This window comes from Vigna umbellata, chromosome 9 (genome assembly GCF_029865625.1).
Source record: "Vigna umbellata cultivar VRB3 chromosome 9, Vumbellata_1.0, whole genome shotgun sequence".
Lineage (NCBI taxonomy): Eukaryota > Viridiplantae > Streptophyta > Magnoliopsida > Fabales > Fabaceae > Vigna > Vigna umbellata.
The window spans coordinates 51,109,827-51,135,414 of NC_142173.1; the positions used below are offsets into that span (position 1 = coordinate 51,109,827).

Below are 25,588 nucleotides of genomic sequence, written 5' to 3' on the forward strand. Positions count from 1 at the left end.
TCCGTCCTTGGCGACGGACGTTTATAGGCTGAACAAAGTGAACACGTGTCAGCCCTTTGGACGTCAGTCCTTGGTCGAGACGGACGTTTATAATGTTCTGGACGTCCGTCCTGGGCGACGGACGTTTACTAGGCTGAACTAGTAAACACCTATCAGCTCTTTGAACGTCCGTCCTTGCCCGCGACGAACGTTTATACTTGAGTGAACGTCCGTCCTAAGTGACGGACGTTTATTTGGCTGAGCAGTGAAACCATTTGCAGGATTTGAACGTCCGTCCCTGGCCGAGACGGACGTTTATACTTGAGTGCACGTCCATCCTAAGTGACGGACGTTTATTAGGCTGACAGTGAAAATCCATGTGCAGGCTTTGAACGTCCGTCCGTGGCCGAGACGGACGTTTATACTTGAGTGAACGTCCGTCCTAAGTGACGGACGTTTATTTGGCTGAGCAGTGAAACCATTTGCAGGATTTGAACGTCCGTCCCTGGCCGAGACGGACGTTTATACTTGAGTGCACGTCCGTCCTAAGTGACGGACGTTTATTAGGCTGACAGTGAAAATCCATGTGCAGGCTTTGAACGTCCGTCCGTGGCCGAGACGGACGTTTATACTTGAGCGAACGTCCGTCCTCGGAGACGGACGTGAAAAGGCTGAACGTTTATAGCTGAACGTTTATAGCTGAACGTTTCAAGTACCCATTGCAGCCCTTAGACGTCCGTCTCGGCCAGGGACGGACGTCTACGAGGCTGAACGTTTCAATTTCCCAAGTAGGGACCTTACACGTCCGTTTTGGGCGGGCACGGACGTCTATAATAAACACAGACGTCCGTGCCCGTATAAACGACGTTTAAGGTACTGACAGGGTGGTTGGATATTTAATTCTCTTCAGGCCCTCAACGTCCGTCCTAAGAGGGCACGGACGTGTATAATATTATAGACGTCCGAGCCCGTATAACGGACGTTTAATGTACTGACAGGGTGGTTGGATATTTAATTCTCTTCAGGTCCAGAGACGTCCCATATGCGGGGCCCGACGTTTATACTATTATAGACGTCAGAGCCCTCGTAGGACGGACGTTGAGGGCCTGCCATGGGGAGTTGAAACGTTCAGTTTGTTCAATATAATAGACGTCAGCTCCCCAAAACGGACGTTTATCATATTACAGACGTCGGCGCAACCAAGGACGGACGTTTAAACCCACCCGCGAATATCATTTTTAAATCCTCAAAGACGTCACATTAGTGACGAACCTGACGTCTATACTCTTATAGACGTCCGTCCACAAGCTCGCCGGACGTCTAAGAGTATAATATCGTGCTCCCGCGAACCAGTGACCAGTTAACGTTTGGAAACGCACTGTTCATCGTCTTCCACCGCAAAACGCTGCTGCGCCATTGATTTCCAGGTGAGTTTTCTCGTTTTTGGACCGTTTAAATTCATTTTCAATCCGATTACATTGCTCTGTGATGAAATACCTTTGATTTGAACCGATTAAAAATCGTTTTCGGTCCGTTTTTTTGCAGACTCTTGCGTGTTCTTGGAGGCTTCTTTGATTGTTTTTGGACTGCGTTTTAGGCCGTTCACTCCTCCGTTTTCATCCTTTTCATTTGGAATCTACTTTTCAGGTTAGCTTGTTGGTTGAAATTTTTTTGTATGCATGTAATTGAGTTTTGTGAATGCACGTTTTTTACTGTAAAATGTGACTGCGTAATTGGCTTTTGAATATATCTGTATTAGTTGTGTATTATATAAGTATCAAATCATTGAGTGACACTTAGTTCCCGTTTGAAATTTAAGACAAACGATTAATCTTTTAATCGTTTGTGTTAAATTTTGAATTGTCCGATTGGACAGTTTGAGAAAATTAATTTCCATAATTTGCAATTCCATGTCATTTGGAGTTTAAGGATAAGATTGATAAAATTTCGGTTCAGTACTTGTGTTGTTCTCCGGATGCATATTTGATTGTGGTCATCGTTGACTACTCTCATTTCGTGTATTTCGGAGACCAATGCGAAATGCTGCCGAAATCTTATCAATTTTATGATGTAGACTTCAATGCACGTGGCTGATATAATTATGAAAATTTGTTTTTTTGAATGGGTAGGGCCTAACCTTGTGAGAGTTAAAACACTTGAACTAATGATTTTACGAACATAGTATGGATCGAAGCTGGATGAAGGAACGTCGCATCAGTGAAGAGTATGAGAAGGGTGTTTCGAAGTTCTTGCAATACGTTGAACAAAATGCTAAGTCCGTCAACGAGAAATATTTTTGTCCTTGTGTGCGTTGTCTTAATCAAATACGGCAAGACTTAGGCAATGTGCGTGACCATCTATTCATGTACGGCATAATGAGGACTAATACCGTTTGGACTTGGCATGGAGAACTACTGGAGCAGCAAACCACGTCACGAGGAACAGATTATGTGGAAGAATGGATGAGTGACCATTTAGAGGACATGATACGTGATGTCGGTGAAGATAATTTTGTAAGGGCTAATTTGTATGATTCTCTTATTAATGATTCAGAGCAACCGTTGTTCCCAGGATGCTCGAACTTTACACGTCTGTCTTCAACTTTAAAATTATTTAGTTTAAAAGCAAGGAATGGATGGACCGATAAAAGTTTCACCGAGTTGTTGGAGTTGTTGAAGGAGATGCTTCCAGAAAATAATACTCTACCTATTAGAAGTCTACTGGGATTTGAGGGTATTTGGTCTTCCCCCACATGTGCCAGTTTATATCACATTTTCTGATGCATTGGAGGTGATTGGGGGAGACAGGATGTTGAATATTTCCATCATTCAGCTGTGGTGCATGTAAGTTACTCAATTTGGTCTTTCATATTACTTTTATTTACATTGTTATATAGTTTCTAACAACTTAACTTTGTTGTTTTAGGTACATGGACACAATCGTTGTAGACCAAGGTCGGTCTTCCGTGTACGGATTTGTTGAACCTCAGACCATTCAACCGTCTGGTAACACACTTCAAAACAGACAAGATTATTTGCAAACATGGATGGATGAGTCAAAAAGAGACGTATACCTTGTGCCATACATTGACGGGTAGGTGTTGTTATATGTGGTCAGTTTATTATTATAGTTTCGTTAATTAGTTGAATAACTATTTTTCCTTCGTGATAGGTCGCACTGGCAGCTGATGGTAATCCTTCCCAAACAATGTAAAATTATATTTTTTTGTTCGTTGCACAGGAGGATGAAAACTGAGTTGAGAACCATGCTTCAATGGTAAGTGTTTCTCCAAAAATGACTTTGAATTTGATGTTCACCTTCAACTTTTATGATAAAATAGTCATATTAATTATACTTTGTGTTTTCAATCTGTACAGAGTTATTGGTAAATCTCGTGGTCAACTGGTTCAAGTTTTGTATCCAAAGGTTGTAAGTCATTTAACGTTTCCTTTTCATTTATGTTATTGAATGATCTAAATTCTTAACTATTTAGTTTGTTATTTTAGTGTAACCACCAGGTAGATTCATGGGAATGTGGCTTCTATGTGATGTGTTGGATTAAGACCATCATTCGAGCAGTCATTACAGATGACTGGAATGAGGTAATGATGTATACCTTCAATACATTACAAATCATATTCATCTACAACTATATATGAAACAATAATGAATCTTTGTTGAATTTTGCAGCGCTTCAAGACTACATCGCCTATTACAGAAGACACAATTAAACAGATAAGGCAGGAGTGGACCGCTTATCTTCTGCAAAGATGGAGTTAGGAATAGTTATATTTCTTGTTGAACATTGTTTAGTTTTTTAGTTTAAGTTTTATGTTGATAGTTTGGTAGTGGATTGAACTCCACATTAAGTAGAACTTTGTTTATATAAAACGCATTTTTATATTATTGCAAAATTGTTCTGGGACATTTTTCTGCTTTTCAGGTGTGGTTTTATTGAAAAAATAAACTAATTTTTAAAAAAAAAAACGCCCAGTAGACGTCCGTTAGTGCACAGTCGGACGTCTACAGACGTCTGTCAGTGCACACATGGACGTCCACCCCCCAGCTCCTACCTAAAACATTTCACCAAGGTAGACGTCAGGGGGGAGGAGGCGGACGTATATATAGACGTCCGTCCAGACACAACGGACGTTTATATAGGCGTCCGTCCAGACACAACGGACGTTCATGTAAACGTCCCTCCTGACACAACGGACGTTCATGTCGACGTCCGTCATGACACAACGGACGTTCATGTAGACGTCCGTGCTGACACAACGGACGTTTTACAGAGACGTCCGTCCTGCCACAACGGACGTTCATGTAGACGTCCGTGCTGACACAACGGACGTTTACAGAGACGTCCGTCCTGCCACAACGGACGTCTGAGCGACGTCACCCACATAAACGTCGGGCGTACGGCGGACGTCAAAAGGCCAAAATATCGGACGTTAAAACCCCTTTTTGCACTAGTGACTGTCTTCGCCCTCAAAATCTTCTCCGACAACACCAACTGGAAGTCTCGCGGCGCTGGCCACATCCAGTTCGAGACCCTCAACGCTAAGTCTTGCACCCTATCTCGCATCCAAATAGAAAATATTCATCAATTTTATCTTCTTGAGCTTTAAATTTTGTATATGGATTTGAGAAGAACAAGTAGTGCTATTGGGATTCCAACATTATATTTTGACTCTTGGTGTGATAGTTCTCATTCCAACTACGATCGTTACATGGGTGAGGGCCATGTAAGATTATTTCCATTTGTGTTTATATATATATATATATATATATATAATTATTTTTAATTGAATCCTTGTGATCTTTAAAATCTTCACATCATTTTTGTGGTTTGAAAAAGCCAAAAACTAATCTAGTGAACTTACTTTTTCTGAATTAGGAATCCGATTAAAAGTTTTAATAATTTATTTGAAAATTTTCAAAGACCAACTTGGTAATTTAAACACGATTTTAATACATGAATCACTAGAGGAAAAATAATACCAAAAATAATATAACCACATCAGATAAGTACTGCATAAACCAGTTGAGAGAATCTCAAATCATATATATCTTCAATTTTTACTTAAAAAAATAATGTACAAAATAAATCTAGTTGAACGATTCAATAATAATAGTAATACATCTCAAGAGATATATCGGTTTCATAAATCCTTGGCTTCTCATCAATAAATGCATAATCATAATATAGTCTCCCATATTCTGTACAACAATATCACCTCCCAAAATTCCATTTTCTTCTTCTCATTTTTAAACCATCTCTTCACCTTGAATTTCAGCAAACAATCACTAATCAAAACAATACCCCAAAATCCCAAACCAGTTTTGAAAAAGACTCTGATTAGAGGCATCTTTGGTGGTGGGTGATGTCAACGACATCCCTGATCGCATCGGTGATGGCACGCCGTGAAGCTTCCAACGGTGTTCACCATGGAAGGTCTTGCGGTGAAGGAGAGGAAATAACCCATGAGATCTGATGGAACAAAAAACGAAGGCGACTGACGTGGGTGGTACCCAGTCACGGCGATGACTTCGTTACTTGCATTCATGAGATATAGTCTAGGGGTGAAGAACCTTGATGGAGGTGAGGGAGGAGATATGAAAACGTGAGAGTAAGGGAAACCTTACGCGTGAAGTGCATAAAAGAAGAGTCGCAAGTACCTATCGGCGCCAGCGAACCCCCGACCTCAATCGGCTGCCGGCGGCGAGGCCCATCGCGCGGTGGTTAATTTTCTTTGAATTCCAAATCCTTAATTAACATTTTCAATTTAATCTTTCTCTGACCCTATTTAGTTTAAAAAGCCTTAATTTGAAGAAAAAGAAATCCCTAATCTATAAGTTTAACATAAACCAATTAAATTTTGCCATGTCATAATCCCTTAATTTAAATAAAAATTCCACTTAATCAAACTGTTGATAGTGGGAGTTGTGTAGCTAAACTCATATCTCACATAAGTGTTTTTATGATGACAAAATAAATGTTTTATAGTTTTTGGGAAAACAAAATGGCAAAACTATTGCTTGATTATTTATGTGTATGTGCTTGAACTATATGTGATGTGTATTCATTGTTTACAAATGAATCTTTGATTGAAACACTCTGCACATTGCATATCTGCATGAACTAATTGATTACACTATTTGCATAATCTGTTAAATTCATCATATATTAGTATATGCTTAACAAAGGCAAAACACCAAGTTTTAACCGATTAATTCCAATAACCTACAAAATTAAGGGAATTTAGTGATAAAATCATTAAGTATACCCTCTAATCCCTTATTCACAAAATTAAACTTAAAACATGAGTTCAAGCAAGCTTCTAAATAAAAAAAGGTTGATTTAGTATCAAAATTGCATCACAAATAACGATAAATTCAACCGTTATCAGCAACCCAGAAAGATCACCCATTTTTTATCACCCTTCCTAACTCCAAATCAACTATGGCTAATCATGAAAAAGGTTTTCATACAAAATGCATTTTAACCGATTAGGAAATTAACGTAATCGGATAAATTTCATGCTTAAGCAAATTTTGAGAACTTTTTCATTCAAAACACCTTAATGCACTCAGTAAACATGTGCAGGGATAACCTCGAGTTTTAATCGATTATCCTCATAATTTAATCGGTTAAAACTTGGTGTTGTGTAGAAAAGTTAAGCTGAAGCTAAGGGCCCCCTCAGTGGCCCTAAGCGCCAGCCAGGCGCCTTGAGCGCCAGTTTCATGTATCGCACACCGCCTGCGCGTCCTTCTAAGGGCGCTGAGCGCCATTGTTCTCGTAGTTTTGCCTGCTTGCCCCCACTTAAGGCGTTGAGCGCCAAGGACGTTGGCCCATGATCCAATTTTGATCTATTTAAGGACTTGCACGACCTAGGGGTGGTATCTCTTGATGACTTGAGCACATAAACACACTTTTCGCCCCTTGGAGGCAGATTTGGGGATGTGGGAGCTCTCCTCTTCAGTTTCTAGGGTTTTTCTATCTCTTTCATTCCATTATTCATCTAGTTTCTCCATGATAATGGGAACTAAATTCATTTGTTGTTGGGGAAGATTGATAACGGTTGAAAAACCGTTATTTTTATACTTAATTTTGATATTAAAAACACCCTTTATGACTTAGAAACTAGCTTGTAATCATGCTTTTGCTTATGTTTTGGAAATAAGAGAGTTGGATGGGTTTTATGCTTGGTTTTCCTTGTTTTTGCAGGTTTTAAGATGAATTGAATGGAAGAAGTGAAGTAGCCATAAGTTGGAGTCAGAAAAGGAAGAAAAAGTGCATAAAAGAAGAGCCGCAAGTACCACTCAGCACCACTTTTACCACTGAGCGACACTATAAAGTCCCGCAGTCACCGTCGAGGGGCAAAACTGCAGCTGAGCGTCAAATAGAAGAACCACACTTACCGCTGAGCGCCATTTTAATGGGCCTTGGACTACTTTTCTGTAATCTTTAGGAGTCTATATAAGGGTTTAGTCGACCTAGGGTTAGTATCTTTTGGCAAAACGAAGCAAAATCACACTTTCTTCACCCCTTGGAGGAAGATTTTGGATGCTCAGGCTCCACTCTTCAAGTTCTAGGGTTCTATCTTTCATTCTTTCATTATTTTTCATCTAGTTTCACCATGATTATGGTGAACTAAACCTTCATTGTTGTTTGGGGAATCAATGTAATCCTTTGAAACTCTCATGTATTGAATTGGTTCTTTAATCCATATGCTTTCTTTCATTAATTGTTAGGGTTTTTCTTCTATACTCTATGCATGCTTTGTTTACTTCATTCAATTGCATGATCATTGATGTTATTTGTATGGACACATATATATAAATCTAGACATGAAGAAATTCTCCCAATAGCAATATTGCCTAGACATGGGGATAAGAGGATTCGTTGCCTTTAAGCTTCTGTGCGAATGTAATGCATGAATAATTGCTAGGGAGACAAGACATTGTAAACTAGTTCGGATTGCTTCCTGCATACACAAGAAAACAAATCCCTAGAAAAATTGGTTAGCACAAAAAGATATAGAAGAAGATATAAAATCAAACATAAGAAGATGAAATAAAAACAGAAAAAATAAAAACAAAAAAATAAAAACAGAAAACAGAAAAAAATAAAAACAGAAAATAAAATAAAATAAAATAAAATAAAATAAAATAAAATAAAATAAAATAAAATAAAATAAAATAAAAACAGAAATATAAAAACAGAAATTCAAATTTCAAAATTCAAAATTCAAGTCAAAGATAATCAATAATCACACAAATGAACTAGTTAAACCACGAGTCCCCGACAACGGCGCCAAAAAACTTGATGACAAATTTATGAACACCGAAAAACGGCGCCAAAAACTTGTTTATTCCTCGGCAAGTATGACTGAATCGTATCAAGTAATAAACTCGGTAAGACCAAGTATCGTTCTCCCAAAGGACTCACGGCCTAGTTAGTTATATGATTTGTTGATTATTTAAGACTTGTGAATAAATTCTTGAGGTTTCAAATGCAAAAGATAATAAGTAAACATGTATGCATGAGTTTTGATCAATGGACAAGATGAACACAAACACTTGAACGAATTAGATGGATTAGTATGTTGTTGGGGTTATCAATTTCATCTTATCCACTCTCATATACTTTTAGGAATTCATCATTCTTTTCATCAATGCTAATGCCACTCTCTAAATCACCTTGCAAGAAGGCCTATCCTTAGTTACAAGTTCATACAATTCCTAGCATCCCTAATAATTAATTCTGAAGCACAGAAGCTTAAAGGCAACCAACCCTCATATTCCTATGTCTAGGCAATATGCTATTGGGAGAATTTCCCTAGATCTAGATTTCCCCGTACGTTCCCATATCGACAAAATCAATAATCATGACATCGAATGAGTTAAACAATGCATGCTTTGTGCAAAGAGGAAAAACCCTAACTAATGATGAAAGAAAGCATGTATCTCAAAATAAGATGTTTAAACACAAATTCCATATATGAGAGCTTCAAAAGATTACATTGATTCCCCAACAAGAATACAAAGTTTAGTTCACCATATTCATGGTGAAACTAGATGAACAATAATGAAAGAATGGAAGAGATAGAAAAACCCTAGAAAGAGAAGAGGAGAGCCGTCACCATCTCCCAATCTACCCCCAAGGGGTGAAAAGTGTGTTTCTGCTTCCTCCCAGCCAAAGATACAAACCCAAGGACGTCCTAAAGCTTATATACTATTCTAAAATATACAGAAATTAGGCCCAAGCCCAAAATAGTGTTGCTCAGCGCTAAGTGGGTGAGTTGTTTCTTCCCCTTCAGCGGCATTTTCACCCCTCAGCGGAGCCAACGTGGGTTTCCGAGTGCTGCTCAGCGGTAAACTGCTGCTGAGCGGTAGTTGCGACTTCTCCTTTTGCACTTTTTGAATTCTTTTCGGATTCCATATCTATCCTTCTTCACTTCTTTCACCAAATTCACCTTAAAACCTGCATAAAACACTGAAATCAAGCATAAACATGTCCAACTCTCTTATTTCCAAAAATATGAACAAAAACATGATTCCAAGCTAGTTTCTAAGTGTTAAAGGTTGCTTTTAGTATCAGTTTTAAGCACAAAAATAACAGTTTTTCAACTGTTATCACAACTCCAAACTTAGAACTTTGCTTGTCCTCAAGCAAACAAAATGTAACTCAATCTTCTACCAATCAATACAATGGTTTACTCCATTCAAAAATCCTCTTTTCAAGATAAGTAAAAACTTCAATTAAGCTCATGACAAAGACTTCAATCAAGACATACACATGCTTTAGTGTTCACAAAGTCACTTAATATCCAACAAATGCTATTTTTCATGAATGATCAATCAACTAAGCATGGATGTTCATGTGCTCATGGAATATTTCCTCACTAGGTAATGTGTTTCACTCAAACACAAGTGTATAAGACGTAATCACTCATTCACTCTACTATCACAATGTCACATGAATTGACTTTGCCTTTCATTTAACCACAATCAAATAACACTTACAAGCAAGCATCATCACAAGGACTTTTCTATGGCTTATAATGTGGCTGGGCTAACAAGAAAATTGGTTTTTCTAGATCACAAAACCCTTGAGTTAAAAGAATCATATAAACACAACCATTCTTACTTATTCCCAACTTTCCTTTGCATTGAGCTTTTGCTTTTTCTTTTCTTTCTTTTTCTTTCTCTTTTCACATACTTAATTCTTAGCTCTTAGCTCAATGCTTTCAATTTCCCTTTCTATTTTCCAACAACCCCAAACTTGAACATTTGTCAATACCACAAAAATTTTCTACTTAACTCAAGGTAAAACTTTTCAACAAGGGTTTTCAAATCATGTTCAAGGCTAAGGGTTCAAAGGATAGAACACAAAGTGTTCTCTTTTAGTGGCTAATTTCATGAAATTGGCTAATACAAGGGTTACCAACAAATGGCCTTGATCATATGATGCAAACAAGCAAGTAATTCAATCATAGAAAACCTGGGCAAAGTCATTCATGCTTTCACAGTAATAGTATTCAACAATAAAAACTCTGGAGCTCAAAACCTCACATATAAGCTCATTCACATTCCACATATAACATCCTGCTTAGAATCATAATCACAATCACAATATCTTGCATTTGTTCACAATGCTTGTGAACCACCTGTATAAGCATATAATGTGCACATCTCAACATCAATCAATATTAAAGCATCATCAAGCATTACTTATCAAACAACAATCATAAGCAAAGCATCACAACAGTCAAAATTTCCAATTGAATACATCAAATCCTATTCTAAAAACAAAAGTGATTGATAAAACAAATCCTGCTCTAGTGCTTTGAAAAACTCAGCCCCATCAATGATGCTCTCTCCCAACCCCAAACTTAGATGGAAAACTAGTGAGAAAGTGAGTGGAAGGGAGATTTTCTAAAGAGGAATGAAAGGAAAAATGTAGAGCACCTTTGGAAAAATGTTTAGGAGTGTATGTGCAGAGAAGAATCTAAAAATAGAGGCCAAAGCGTGACTTAGGGTATAAAAATACCACCGCTCAGCGGCACTTTCATGTTATGTTTTTCTTCTTTCTAGCTTACCCTAGGTGCCTTCTACTCATGCCCCTCACTTGCTCCCTACAATTAAGTTCTCAGAACACTCAAACATTCAATCCCTATCATGCAACTAAAGCAGAATCAAAACAAATAATACAGATAAAATCAATCAACTGGGTTGCCTCCCAGGTAGCGCTTGTTTAACGTCACGAGCCTGACCCAAAATCCTCCAGCACCCTTCAGTAGATGCAAATCTTTCTTACCAACACCCATCAGTAGGTGTATACAAACATAGTATTCTTCAGTAGATACTCTTCCGCCTAACATCCATCAGTAGATGTAAACCCTGTAACAAACTTATAACAAAAATCAAAAATACCCAAAAGTTCAAAATTACATCACCAAACCAAAAATTAAAAGTTCTTAAATCACTGGGTTGCCTCCCAACAAGCGCTCTTTTAACGTCACTAGCTTGACCCAATAACGCTCATGTTCCATCTTCTTTTTCTTCTTTCTACTGAACTTCTTCAGAAATTTGATCAAATCAGGAACCTGTTGCAGTGTCTCAATCATAGGAACTTTAATCTCCAATTTCTTGAAGATTTCCATAAAGCGCTCAAATTCCTTCTTCCTATGATACTTCTTTGGATGAGGAAGAGGTTTTTCATATGATTCTCTCTCTCTTCCTCTCGTCCTCTTTCTCTTTTCTCTCACTTTCTTTTTTTCTTTTTCTACTCACTTTCTCAATCTTCACACAAATTTTCTCTTCTTCTTTCTCTTCTCTCTCTTTTCTCTCTTCTCTCCCTTCTTTTTCCAGCTCAACTTTTTCAACATTTACACTCACTAGCACTTCACACTCTTCCCTGGGGTTAACCTCAGTATTAGCCCCACAATTCTTGTTAAGCCTTTCTTCCAACTGCTTAGTAATTTGACCCATTTGAATCTCCAAGTTCTTAATAGCAGCTTCAGTGCTCTTTTGAGTGGATTCAGTTGCCTGTATGAATTGCTGAAGAGTTTCTTCCATCCTTATTGATCTTTCATTAAGTGTAGACATTTGTTGCCATAAGGTTGGTTGTTGTTGTTGCTTGTGAAATTGCCCTGATATTCCAGCTTGCCCACTTTGTCCTTGACTAATACTTAGGTGTGGTTCCACCCTTGATTGAAGTTCCCCTGACAGTATGGAAATTGATTGGCCATGAAGTTAAAATCCTCTAAAGCTTCCACTGGAAAGGCGCATTCACCATTGATATGGTCACCACCACATAATTCACACATCTGTGGTTGAACCTGTGCAACAGTCTTTAACTCTTTTGGCAGTTGTGCAAGTATCTTTGTGAGATTCTCCAATTGTTGAGTTAGTATCTTGTTCTGAGCTAGCAAGGCATCATTGGATTGCAACTGTAGAACTCCTTTTTGTTGAATAGGAGCTCCTCTTTCACGGTTCAGCTCATTATCATTAGTAGCCATGTTTTCAATTAATTCTGTAGCTTCCTCTAGAGTCTTCCATTTGATATTGCCTCCAGTTGAGGCGTCAAGCATCATCTTGGTTTGTGAACCAAGACCCCCAAGGAAGATCAAGACTACCTCCACTTCGTCAAATCCATGCGTGGGAGTCTTTCTTAATAAGCTTTTATATCTATCCCATGCATGACCTAATGATTCCTCCATGCCTTGCCTGAATGATGAAATCTCTTGCTTTCCTTTATTTACCTTTGATTGTGGAAAGTATTTGTTTAGGAACTTTGTCACCACTGCTTCCCACTCTGTAAAACTTCCTTTTGGAAAAGAATTTAACCAAAGCTTAGCGTTGCCTCCTAATGAGAATGGAAACAAGCTAAGTTTGATTGATTCGTCCGGCACCCCATTTATCTTTACTGTGTTGCAGATCTCATTAAAAGTTGTAAGGTGCTCATATGGGCTTTCGTGAGACAACCCATTAAATTGATTACTCTTCACCAGTTGGATTAATGCTGGTTTCACCTCCATATTAGCTGCATTGACTCTTGGTCTTGCTATGCTATTAAAATGCTGAGGTCCAGCTATATTGGTATAATCTGCAAGAGTTCTTCTGGCATTATTATTCTCCATCTCTTCAGTGCTATGGTCAGAACCTTGTGGTGATGGTTGTAACAGAGTTTCCGGAGAAGGAAAAAGTTCTCTAGATGTACGGATTCTTCTCCTCCGTCTACTCTCGTCTAAGCCTTCAAGAAGAGGTTGTGCAGTTTTCTTGCTTCTAGTTTGGATTGCTTCCTGCATTCACAAGAAAACAAATCCCTAGAAAAATTGGTTAGCACAAAAAGATATAGAAGAAGATATAAAATCAGAGATAAGAAGATAAAATAAAAACAAAAACATAAAAACAGAAAATAGAAAAAAATAAAAACAGAAAATAAAATAAAATAAAATAAAAACAGAAATTCAAATTTCAAAATTCAAAATTCAAGTCAAAGATAATCAATAATCACACAAATGAACTAGTTAAACCACGAGTCCCCGGCAACGGCGCCAAAAAACTTGATGACAAATTTATGAACACCGAAAAACGGCGCCTCTGCATGGGGGAAAGAGAAAGCACTGTGAAAATGGAAAATGGAAGGGAGAGAGTGTGCTTGGAAGGTGGCTAGAGGGAGTCTTTGGACTCTTTAGCCTGACTTTCAAGGAGAATTATTCCGGTTTCTGAAATATAATTCTCATTCATCTCAAAAGTGCAAATTCCAATAGAGGAGCTGGGTATTTATAGTAACCCATGCTCCTTACAAGCTAAGCTATGAAAGGTAAAAATACAAAAGGAGGACTATGTCGGGCAAAATTGCATCATACCCTCCTTCTTAAAAAAAAGATTTGTCCTCAAATCTGGCATCGCCTTATGAAGAAACTTCACAGAGGCTTAGGAGCAGAGCCATGAAGTGGCCTTATTCCTTTAGATCTACTTTTCTTCTTCCTGGATCAAACACGAATCTACAATACTCATCAAATATATCTTCAATTAATATCAATTCAAGAAAGAATTTTTCTATAAAAACAAGAGAATAAGAACTTCTAATACTTTGAGTTGTAATCTTAGAAAATTTTAAAAGTCCAAATTTAATTTTGTCTTGAGTTAATTGTTTTCTTAAAGATAATAATAACTTAAAATTTGAATTGCCATATTTTGAACATGTTTGCATGAAATATGAAATGGCAATTGGTTTAAAAGAGAAGTTACTATTTGAAGAATAAACCATGATGGGAAAAGAAGTAAAGATTTGAAAACCTTCCCTTTTAGGTTCCATGGTCTTTGAAAGAATAGGATTTGTTATCAGTAACAATTTCTCCTTTTCTTTCTTCTCTCTTTCTTGCCTTTCTCTCTTTCCGTCTTCTTTTCTCTCTTTTTCTCTTCTTCTCTCTTCTTCTCTTATTAATTCCTATTTTCTTCTCTCTTCTTCACTTTTCTCTTTTTCTTCTCTCTCTTCTCTTCTTCTCTTTTCTCTTTTTCTTCTCTCTCTTCTCTTCTTCTTTCCTTTCTTCCTCTTCTTTTCTCTCCCTCTCTCTTTCCCTTTTCTTATCCTTGAGTTCTTTAAGTCTTGCCCCAAATTCTACTTCTCTACGAAGAAACTCATGATCATTTAAATTTTCAAGAAATAATTTTCCATCATCAATGCAATCTCTAATTAGTTTTAGGTTTCTTTTAATGCTTGAAGGTACAAACTTTCTTCTCATGCAAGCTTTTAAATCATGCCAATCACGAATGGAGGACTTTCTACCTTTTCTAACATGATATTGTCTTTCATCCCACCACTCACTTGCATGCTTTTCTAACTTAGAGAGATATATGCTAAGAACATAAGATTCACTCTCTCTATAAAACCAAGGATTTATTTTATCAATTTCTTTTTCCCAAGCTAGGTATGTTAATGCACCTATGTCTTTACCAAAGAATGGAAGATTCCTAGCTTGATTAAACATTTCATCAACATTATCTAACCTAGAAGACCTATATGAACTATAAGATGACATCTTTGTTTCTAAAAGTTTTCTTAATCTAAAGGGTTAAAAGCTTCCACTTAGACAAGTCCCAAGTAAGACAGGTGAGCTAAAGAGCTGCTTAAGTAGCAAGTCTTGCCTTGCCAGAAATGTCTTAGGCTACTAACTAATTACCCCTTAGACTAAAATCACCTATAAAATCAAAGGACATGACTAAAAAACAAACACATTCAAAGACTAGACTCTTAATTACGGACTCTAATGTGGTAAGACTTAGAGTTTAATCTCTTTCAGCCTATCCATCCCTAAAACGTGAACACAACAAAAATTCAAACAATCAAAACAAATAAGAGAACATCAGACTCTAATAACCCCTACGTGAAACATAAATCAAATCAATATTTAAAGTCTACTCCTATGGTGAGGCTTGTAGCTTTGGCTAACAAGACACACTCACCTGTCTACCTATGCTAAAATTAAAGCTAGTAAAGTTTCCAAGAGTTTGAAAGAGCACCAAGGACTCTTCCAAAGCACTTGGACTTTATAAAAGGCTTTTTACAAAACAAGCTAAAGCAAACAGTAGGTTAACACAAGCCTATTACAAACAAATTGAAGAAAAAAATTACAAAAGCAAACAATCCTATGCTACGGTCCTGTTCATCCTGCAGGAAAATCACGTGTCCAATCTGGCTTCTTGACAGCTTAGTCTTGGTTCAACTTTGTTGCTTCTGGAATCAATGCTTTTGAATCTCCTGGCCAATATAATCCTACAATCAGAAATCACAATTGGAATCAATGCACCCTATCTACACACAGAGAGCAAGAGGAAATTACACAATATAAAAGATTCCTCCCTTTCTCTTGGATTGGTGCAATTGGTGCAGCAAAAGATCCTTGTTGCTCTCAATTAATGGTCTCAACTTATACTACACAAACAATTCCAACTAAATCAGCAGATCAAACAATTCCAATCCCAACAATTGCAAGTCATAACGAAGAAAACAATTTAAGCAATCAACTCCCTTAATTTCAAATCTCCCATGTTAGGTGTTTCTGATACTGTTTGTTCAGTAATTCTCTACTCAAACTAAACTCCAAACAATTCAACTATGCACACACATTGTCACATCAAAATCCCACACACATGGAAATGTACATTTAACCAGATGCAAATAGATCTGATTCAGGGCTGAAGCGAAACTGATTAAACAACCATCCAGACTAATCAAAACCTGACCAATTCAATCCAATGCAGAAACAATTCCAAGTCAGAATTCAGATTGGCTAATCCTAGTCTACAAAAACTATCATACCAGATCAACACTTCAAATAATGCTAATCAATGACAAGCTATAACAGGAATAGTTTAACCAAAATAGAAGCATCTTAAGGTAAGAGACTCCCTTTAGTTCAACACTCCCACATGAAGTGTTTCTGCCTCTGGTTGCTTAAGCTAGACTCTGTTGAAGTTCTACAACTGTATCAGTGAAGGTTCTGGTATGCACTCCCAAAGCCCATTCAGTTGAAGTTTCACGAGACTCCTTGCTCAACTTCTTCACTGCTGAGTTGTAACTCACACTACATAGCACCACCTATAAATGGCAATCAAAACAAAAAATCTGCATAAATCTAATTGGTGAGCACAATTCAAATTCAAAACTAAAGTAAGAACACGCTCTCAACAAGGATATTTGGCTTTAGATGTAGCTCACAAACTCAGGTTTCTCTTTGAAAGCTTAAAGCACTTAAAATGGAAAGGTTTGGAAGGGAGATTCTCCCTTGGCAGTACAAAGCTGGAGAATCTTTCAGACCACCACCACCTAAGATGCTACCAAGCACACAAACCTTCTTTCAAAATCCATAAACCAAAGTATAAAAGCTTCTCAAACCAGAATAGGCTAGGCTAAGTAAGGTCAAAATCAGAAATCAGAATAGAACAGGACAACCACAAGCAATGGAATGACAGCACAAAAGATCTACTACTTAAGACAACTCTAGACCAGATTATAAAAACAACAAAAACTTCAATTAAGATCAGCTGAACAGATTTTACACGTGCACTGAGACAAAACCAAAACGACCAATAATGACAAATAAGAAATAAGGCTATTTAGAACAGAAGGCACTCAAACAGGATGCTAATAAATAGAACCAGAACAAATTATTAAAGCAATAAAAATGACTTAAGTTGAACCAGTTATGATTGAAGAAAGTTATATCTGATTTGACTTTGGCAGAGATAGTTTACTAAAACAGTGCACAATACTGTGAATTGCACCAGTTCTCTTTGCTTTTTTTTATCACAATTTGATAGCCAAATCTGAGTTGGATAACACTTTAGAACATGCTATTTTTAGTCACAGTTCACAACAGATCACCTAATCAGTTTTTCAACTTAATCAGATTTTTGCCAAAGGAAAGTGAACATGGTTCAACTCAAAGAAAAATCCAAAGGAAAACAAGAGGCTAATCACTCTTAGCCATAGTTATAGTTTCAAATATCATTGGTTTAGGCTTCCTTGAGTGACCAAAAATTTATTCTCAATTGCAGAATTATTAGCAAAGTATGAAAATAGTGAATGCACACTATGGATCACAAACTCAAAAGTTCAAACTAAGTTCAATCACTGTTGTAAACAATTTTAATCTAATTCTGCAGATTCATATACCTCAATAGATGCCAATGAAACAAAGACAATACTCGAAAAAAATTTGAATCAGAACTTGGCAAAGAATTTAAAACCAAGTATGAATGACTCAGACTCTTCAAAGAAAAACCAGTTCGGTGTAGCTGGCCAAATCATAAATCTGCTAATTAATCAATGTGCAACTGAGCTAGGCTGAGCCTTTCATTGCTCACTTGGTATGCACTTGTTACTGATTAGGCAGAAACCAAGCAAATCTATCATTAAACAGATTCAAGAACATGAGATTCATTATCTCTACCACTGAAATCTGCCACCAAGCTCATTTATCCAAATGTCATAGCTTATATATGGTCAACATAACTTACTCAGTGCAGGCAACTCAAATGAGTCACAAAACACAAGCATCAGCTAGTTAAACTCAAATTTAATTGACAGTTAAAACAAAGCACGAGACTAGAACATGACAAAAATGTGATTTTCAAATTAAAAGACTCAAACCAAGACTTGCACCGAAATAAAATCAAATAAAACTCAAAGTAATGACTCAAGGCATAGAACAAGTCAACACAATATAGAATCCTAAACACAGAGATTTGAATCTCAAAGTGGGAAGACAGATAACGTGATATTAATCGAAACAACACGGAAATGGAAAGAAACAACACAAGGCACTCAATGAAGATAATGAACAACACGAAAATTGAAGAACAAACTCAGAATCAAGACAGAATCAAATGAAACAAAACTCAAAACAGAAACGCGAATCAAATGAAAAAAAAATAGTGACAGAGATACTTAACTTTGAAGAGCGTGGAAGAACCTGGCTCTGATACCAACTGATGGACGAGCCTCCAAGGAGATGACGAATGTGCGTGTCGCGAGCTCCTTCGAAGCTTCCTCCAGAGATGAACGCAGCAGAAAAGATGAAAAATGATGACGAAGCTCTAAATCGAGAGCTGACTCGAAGGAAACCTATTAAACTATGAACAGACTCGAAGGAAACCTACTAAACTATGAACAGACTCGAAGGAAACCTACTAAACTATGAACAGACTCAAGAAAACCCTAAGATCTAAGGTTTAAACGGTGGAAAACCTAGAGAAGGAAGGAAAACGTGAATCGGACTGATTAAACGGTGGAAAAGCTAGATTGTTCGGTGGAAAATGGATTAAATGGTAGAAAGGGGAAAACAATCGGTGAAATCGAAAGGTAAAGTGAAAATGATGAAGGAACCCTAAGTTTGGATGAAGATGTTCGGTGGAAAGGTTTGTAATGGCTGAGACGAAGCAAAGAAATGAAGGAAGAAGGAGATTCTAGGAAGACAACTGGCTTACTGTGAAGAACCCTCAAGAGGAAGAATGAGATGTGGTTCTGCGAGATGGAGAAATGCTCTCACGAGAGAGAGAATGTGGATGTGCGTGTCTGATGTGCGAGAAGAAAAGCCAATGATGTGGAATGAAGGAGCTGACGCGTGGCTGAAGAAGGAAATGGAGAGCGCTGACGCATGCGAGGTGGCAGCAAAGGAGAGGTAGCATGGAGGAAAGAGAAAGCAGCGTGAAAATGGAAAATGGAAGGGAGAGAGTGTGCTTGGAAGGTGGCTAAAGGGATTCTTTGGACTCTCTAGCCTGACTTTCAAGGAGAATTATTCTGGTTTCAGAAATATAATTCTCATTCATCTAAAAAGTGCAAATTCCAATAGAGGAGCTGGGTATTTATAGTAACCCATCCTCCTTACAAGCTAAGCTATGAAAGGTAAAAGTACAAAAGGAGGACTACGTCGGGAATAATTGCATCAATAAACTAGGTGAAGTCAAGAAAATATTGACTCATCAAAATAGACCACACTTAGTCTTTTGCACTCCTGGGCAAAATCAAGACGTAAATCAAAGAATAGTTCAGAGGATATTAGGGGTACGACACAAACTCAACACACAAAAAACAAAGACTCACAAGGAAACAAACAAAATTAGATAGTCCTCGAGGAATCTGGACGAGGAATAAAAGTAGACAATATCCAACACAGAATCAAGGAAAGCAGATACTCATGAAATTATCCAAGTAATTCAAAGCATGGCAAAATGATCAATCAACTCAAGAGGTGAATCCAAAAGCAACAAAACCTCACAGATGAACTATCACTATATCTCTCAAGTGTCTAGGGTAAACAATATCGACTCAATGCACTCGAGAAAACAAACACAAACAGACTTGGCAAGCCTCTAATATCAACACTTAAAACATATGCATGTTCAAATCAAAAGGTCTTTTCATGGTTGTAATGGGGCCAAGGACAAGGGAGGATAAAATATGGATGAGAAGTTACAAACCAAAAAGAATAAAGGAGTAATGGGGAACAAGTGAAAATACAATCAAATCACAACCAAAACCTCTAATTCAATCTTCTTCTTGACTCCATTATTCACAAATTTTTTTTCTGTATTTTTTTTTATCTCATCTTGTCTCTTTTTTCTTTTCTCTCTCTTTAGGACACAACTGTAAGAGACAAGATACACAACATATTTACAAACACAAAACAAGAAGAGGAACCAACTAGCCAATTCATAAGAATCCCCAGGGAGACCACACTTGTTCCCAAAACACTTCCAAAGCTCCAAAATTCCCTAAGGTTAAGGTAATCATGGTTTCTGTTTTTTTCACTTAGGGTTAGTGTATGAGCTTCAAAACAAAGAAATGGGAAAGTATAGGCTCAAAAGGGGTTATCAAAGGATCAAAACAAGGTAAGCTTATTTGGCCAGAGAGGCTCAAGAACAAAACTGTCTTTATCACTTCCAAACATGCATATCAATCAAGAATCATCAAAAGATTCAAGTCAAGGCATGTGCGCAAGCAATCAACAGACATATAACACAAGAAAGAACATAATGTGGCTCAAATATCACACAAGGTAATTGTCACAATCAAATCAACCTCTCAAACATCATAATCATCTTTCCAAGTAAAGAAAAGTAAGGATTTCAAGCCAGTATCAATGAAGTGAAGGTCAAGTCTACAACCTAAACAAAGTCCAGAAATCAAGAGAAACATGCAAAACTGTACACAAAACACGACAAAAACAACCTAAAACAAAAAAAAATTTAGCAAAGAAAACAAAAACTAACAAAAAAAAATCAAAATCTCCCCCAATAGACCACACGTAAACTACACAGTGTCCTCAATGTGTCATAAGCATAATATCATAAATCAGAATAGTGAACAGATCATGGACAAGTGCAGTAAAAGTAGGGAAAGGGGGAGAAGGGAAAAAGAAAACTCCCCTGGTCATGGTGGAAGTTGCCAATTTTGGACTATCAGGGAAATGTTCTCCACCACTGGATCCAGCAAGGAAGTTTTGAGGAAGAACTACTTCATCCTCCTCATTGGGCAAGAGATTCAAGACTACAATATCCAAAAGGAAGGAGAAGGAACTAGATCAACCCTATTCTAGAAAGTTACTTTCCCACAAGCATGAGCAACACTTCCTCATTGTCCAAGATAGCATGGTAAGAGGAGCAGGCACATGCCAGTAGAGTTGGAGCAGCTGAAGCTCCAACTATGGAGGAAGATGATGAGGATGATGATTTTGAAGATGTTGAAGAAGGAGAGGAGGAAGACTCTGATGATAGCATGAGCTGATGAGGAGCTGAGATAACATCTACTGATGGATGCTATCAGCACTAGAGTAGGATTTTTCTTATCTTTTGTTTTATATTATTGAATTTATTTGCTTCTGTTTTTAGAATAGGGTTTGATGTACTTGGCTTAAAACTTTATCTGTATGCAATGGTTTGTTGATGCTATGATGTTTGTGATGAGCATTGCTTCATGATGTTATTATATTGATTGATGTTGAGATGATGCATGATGCTGATACACAGGTGGTTGCTTAAAATATTTTGAAACAGATGCATGATGACTTGTGATTGTGATTATGATACTTAGCAGGATTTTTATCTAAATGTTGGAATTTGAGTTAACCTATGTGAGGATTGAACTCTAGAGTTTTTGTGAGTGAGTGCTATTACTTTGAAAGCATGAATGACTTTGCTCAGGTTTTCTATGATTGAATCACTTGCTTGTATGTTTCATATGATCAAGGCCATTTGTTGTTAACCCTTTTTAGCCAAAATGAATGATTTTAGCCCACTAAAAGAGAGCACTATATGTTCTATCCTTTGAACCTTTAGCCTTGAACATGATTTGAAAACCCTTTGTGAAAATTTTTACCTTGAGTTGAGTTGAGAATATTTTGTGGTATTGATAAAGGTTCAAGTTTGGGGTTGTTGGGAAGTCTAGAAAGGGAAAATAACAAGCATTGAGCTAAGAGCTAAGCACGTGAAAAGCAAGAGAAAAAGGAAAGAAAAGAAAGAAAAGAAAAGCTCAATGCGAGGGAAATTTAGGAATAAGTAAGAATGGTTGTGTTTAAATGAGGAAAGTATGAATGACTCTCTTAACTCAAGGATTTTGTGATCCAGAAAAACCAATTTTTCTTCTTAGCCCAGCCATATTACAAGCCATAGAAAAGCCCTTGTGATGATAATTGCTTGTGAGTATATTTAATTATGGTTAAATGAAAGGCAAAGTTAACTCATGTGACATTGTGATAGTGGAGTGAATGAGTGACCTCTTATACACTTGTGTGTTTGAGTGAAACACTTTATCTGATGAGGAAAGATTCCATTATTACATCTTTGCTTGGTTAGTTGATCATTCATGAGCATAGCATCTGTTGAATATTCTGTGATTATCTAAGCACCACAATGAGCTTAATTGAATCAAGGCATGTATTCATCTTGACTGATATTCTTTATGATAAGCTAATTTGAGCAATTACTTCTCTTAAAAGAAAAGGTTTTGAAATGTGTTGAATCATTGCATTGAGTGGTTAAAAGCTAAGTTACATCTTGTTTGCTCGAGGACAAGCAAAGTTCTAAGTTTGGGGTTGTGATAACGGTTGAAAAACCGTTATTTTTATACTTAGCTTTGATAATCAATCAACCCTTTTTGAATTAGAAGCTTGCTTGAACTCATGTTTTTGCTTTAGTTTTGTGAATAAGAGAGTTGAAGGTAAATTTAATGGTTTTGTGCTAGATTCCCTTGATTTTGTAGGCTAATTAAGGCTTTCCTTATTTTCTCCTTCCCTATGACGCAAGGAATAGTAAAGCTTCTTGGATCCTTCACTTTTGGAGGAAGTGGCTTCTTTTCAATAACACTGCAATCTCCCTTTTCATCTAGGTATTTCTTCTTTGTGGATACTTGCTTCATGTGCTTTGCATAAGCTGGAATTTGCTGCAATGCTTCATTCACAGGTATTGAAATCTCCAATTGCCTGAAGATATCTTTAAAGCGCCCATATTGTCTCTCTTTTTCAATCTTTTCACTCTCCTTAGGGTAAGGAAGAATTTTATCACTTTTCTCTATCTTTTTCTCCCCATTCTTCTTGTCTTTCTCTTTTCTCTCATCCTCACCAATTATCTCTTCTTTTCTCTCAACTCTTTCTTTTCTCTCTTCCTTTTCTTCTTTTATTACTAACTCAACTCTTTTTCTTTTCATCATCCACCCTCTTACCATCTGCACTTACAACAACTTTGCACTCTTGCTTAGGGTTAACCTCAATATTAGCCCCAAAATTCTTCTTAGGCTTCTCCTTTAAATCCTTAGCCATTTGGCCAATCTGAATCTCCATATTTCTAATTGCATCTTCAGTACTGTTATGGCTGGAGATGGTCACCTGAATAAATTGTTGAAGAGTTTCTTGAAGCTTTGTTGATTTCTCATTTAATGCAGATATTTGTTGCCAAATTGATGGTTGCTGTTATGGTATATTGAATTGTCCTCCTTGTCCAGCTTGTCCATTCTGACCTTGACCCATGCTTGGGTGTGATTTCCACCCTTGGTTGTAATTCCCTTGACTGTATGGAAATTGATTAGCCATGAAATTGACATCTTCTAAAGCCTCCATTGGAAAAGCGCATTGACCATTGATATGGTCACCACCACACAGTTCACAAAGTTGTTGTTGAACCTGTGCAACATTCTTTAACTCCTTTGGCAACTGAGCAAATGTCTTTGTCAAATTCTCCAACTATTGAGTTATGATTTTGTTTTGTGCAAGCAAGGCATCATTTGATTGCAATTGTAGAACTCCCCTTTGTTGAATTGGAACTTCTCTCTCATTATGCATCTCGTTGTCATTAGTAGCCATGTTATCAATCAATTCAGTGGCTTCCTCTGAAGTCTTGCATTTGATATTGCCTCTAGGTGAGGCATCTAACATCAACTTGGTTTGTGAACCAAGACCTCCAAGGAAAAGAATGACTATTGTTGCTTCGTCAAAGCCATGAGTGTGCGTCTTTCTCAACAAGCTCTTTTATCTATCCCAAGCTTGACCTAGCATCTCCTCCATGCCTTGTCTAAAAGAAGAAATCTCTTGCTTCCCTTTGTTGATTTTAGACTGTAGGGAAGTATTTGTTTAGAAACTTTGAAACCACGGCTTCCCATTTAGTCAAGCTTTCCTCTGGAAAAGAATTCAACCATAACTTAGCATTCCCTTTGAGAACAGTTGAAAAACTGTTATTTTTATAATTAAAATTGACTTCAATTACAACCTTTATGACTTAGAAATTAGCTTGAACTCATGATTTTGTTGAATTGTTGGAAATAAGAGAGTTGGACAGGTTTTATGCTTGATTCCCTTGATTTTGTAGGCTAATTGAATGGTTTGAAAGAAGAGTTGAAGTACTGAATGATTGGAATGCAGAAAAGTCAACTAGAAACAAGAAAAGTCAACCATAATGCAGAAAAGTCAACCAAAGTGCAAAAAAAGTTGCGACCGAGTGGCATTGAGCGGTAATTTCTGCTGAGTGCCAGTTTTCAGGTGCCGAAATCACCGCTGAGGGGCAAAACTAAAGTGCCACACTTGCCGCTGAGCGGTAAAAATCGCTGAACGACACTTTTATGGGCTTGGGCCTAATTTTCTGTATTTTTTAGAATAGTATATAAGCTTTAGGACGTTCTAGGGTTTGTATCTTTGGTTGGGAACGAAGCGGAAACACACTTTTCACCCCTAGGGGGTAGAATTGGAGATGGTGACGACTCTCCTCTTCTCTTTCTCGGGTTTTTCTATCTCTTCCATTCTTTCATTCCATTATTGATCTAGTTCTTCCATAACGATGGAGCACTAAACTTATTTTGTTGTTGGGGAATCAATGTAAATCTTTAGAAACTGTCTTGTATGAAATTTGTTCTTCAAGATCATTTTTATGATGCATGCTTTCTTTCATTAATAGTTAGGGTTTTTCTTCTTTGCTCAAAGCATGCATTGTTTAACTCATTCGATGTCATGATTGTTGGTTTTGTCGATATTGACACATATAGGGAAATCTAGATCTGGGGAATCTCTCCCATCAGTATATTACAAACCTAGACATAGGAGTATGATAATTGGTTGCCTTTAAGCTTCTGTTCACTATAATGCATGATTAATTGCTAGGGAGACAAGACATTGTAAACTAGTGATTATGATTAGGCTTTCTTCGCCGAGACATCGGGTTTAAAGTAATTTAGAAAGTGGCATTAACATTAATTAAAAGAATGATGAATTCCTAAATACAAGAGAGTGGATAGGATGAATTTGATAAACCCCAACAACATATTCATCCATATATTTCAATTCACGTGTTTTGTTTCTTCTTGCCCATTGATCATCACATGCATACATATTTACTTTTCAGTCTTTTGCATTCGAAACTTACAACACTTTGTTCACAAGTCTTAATTAATCAATAAATCACATAATTGTCTAGGCCGTGAGTCCTTTGGGAGAATGATACTTGGTCTTACCAGGTTTATTACTTGATACGATTCAGTTAGACTTGCCGAGGGTTAACCAGTTTTTGACTCCGTTTTCGGGGATTGAAAATTTGTTCATCAGCCTCCCAA

The 25,588-nt window shown here is 37.2% G+C and overlaps 1 long non-coding RNA gene across 1 annotated transcript; it reads left to right on the forward strand.

Moving 5' to 3' along the window:
• The first annotated feature begins 3,363 nt into the window (after positions 1-3,363).
• On the forward strand, positions 3,364-3,916 carry LOC148193817 (uncharacterized). Its single transcript, XR_015782074.1, has 2 exons — positions 3,364-3,581; positions 3,670-3,916. It is a non-coding gene; the product is annotated as an uncharacterized LOC148193817 (long non-coding RNA).
• Positions 3,917-25,588: the final 21,672 nt, after the last annotated feature.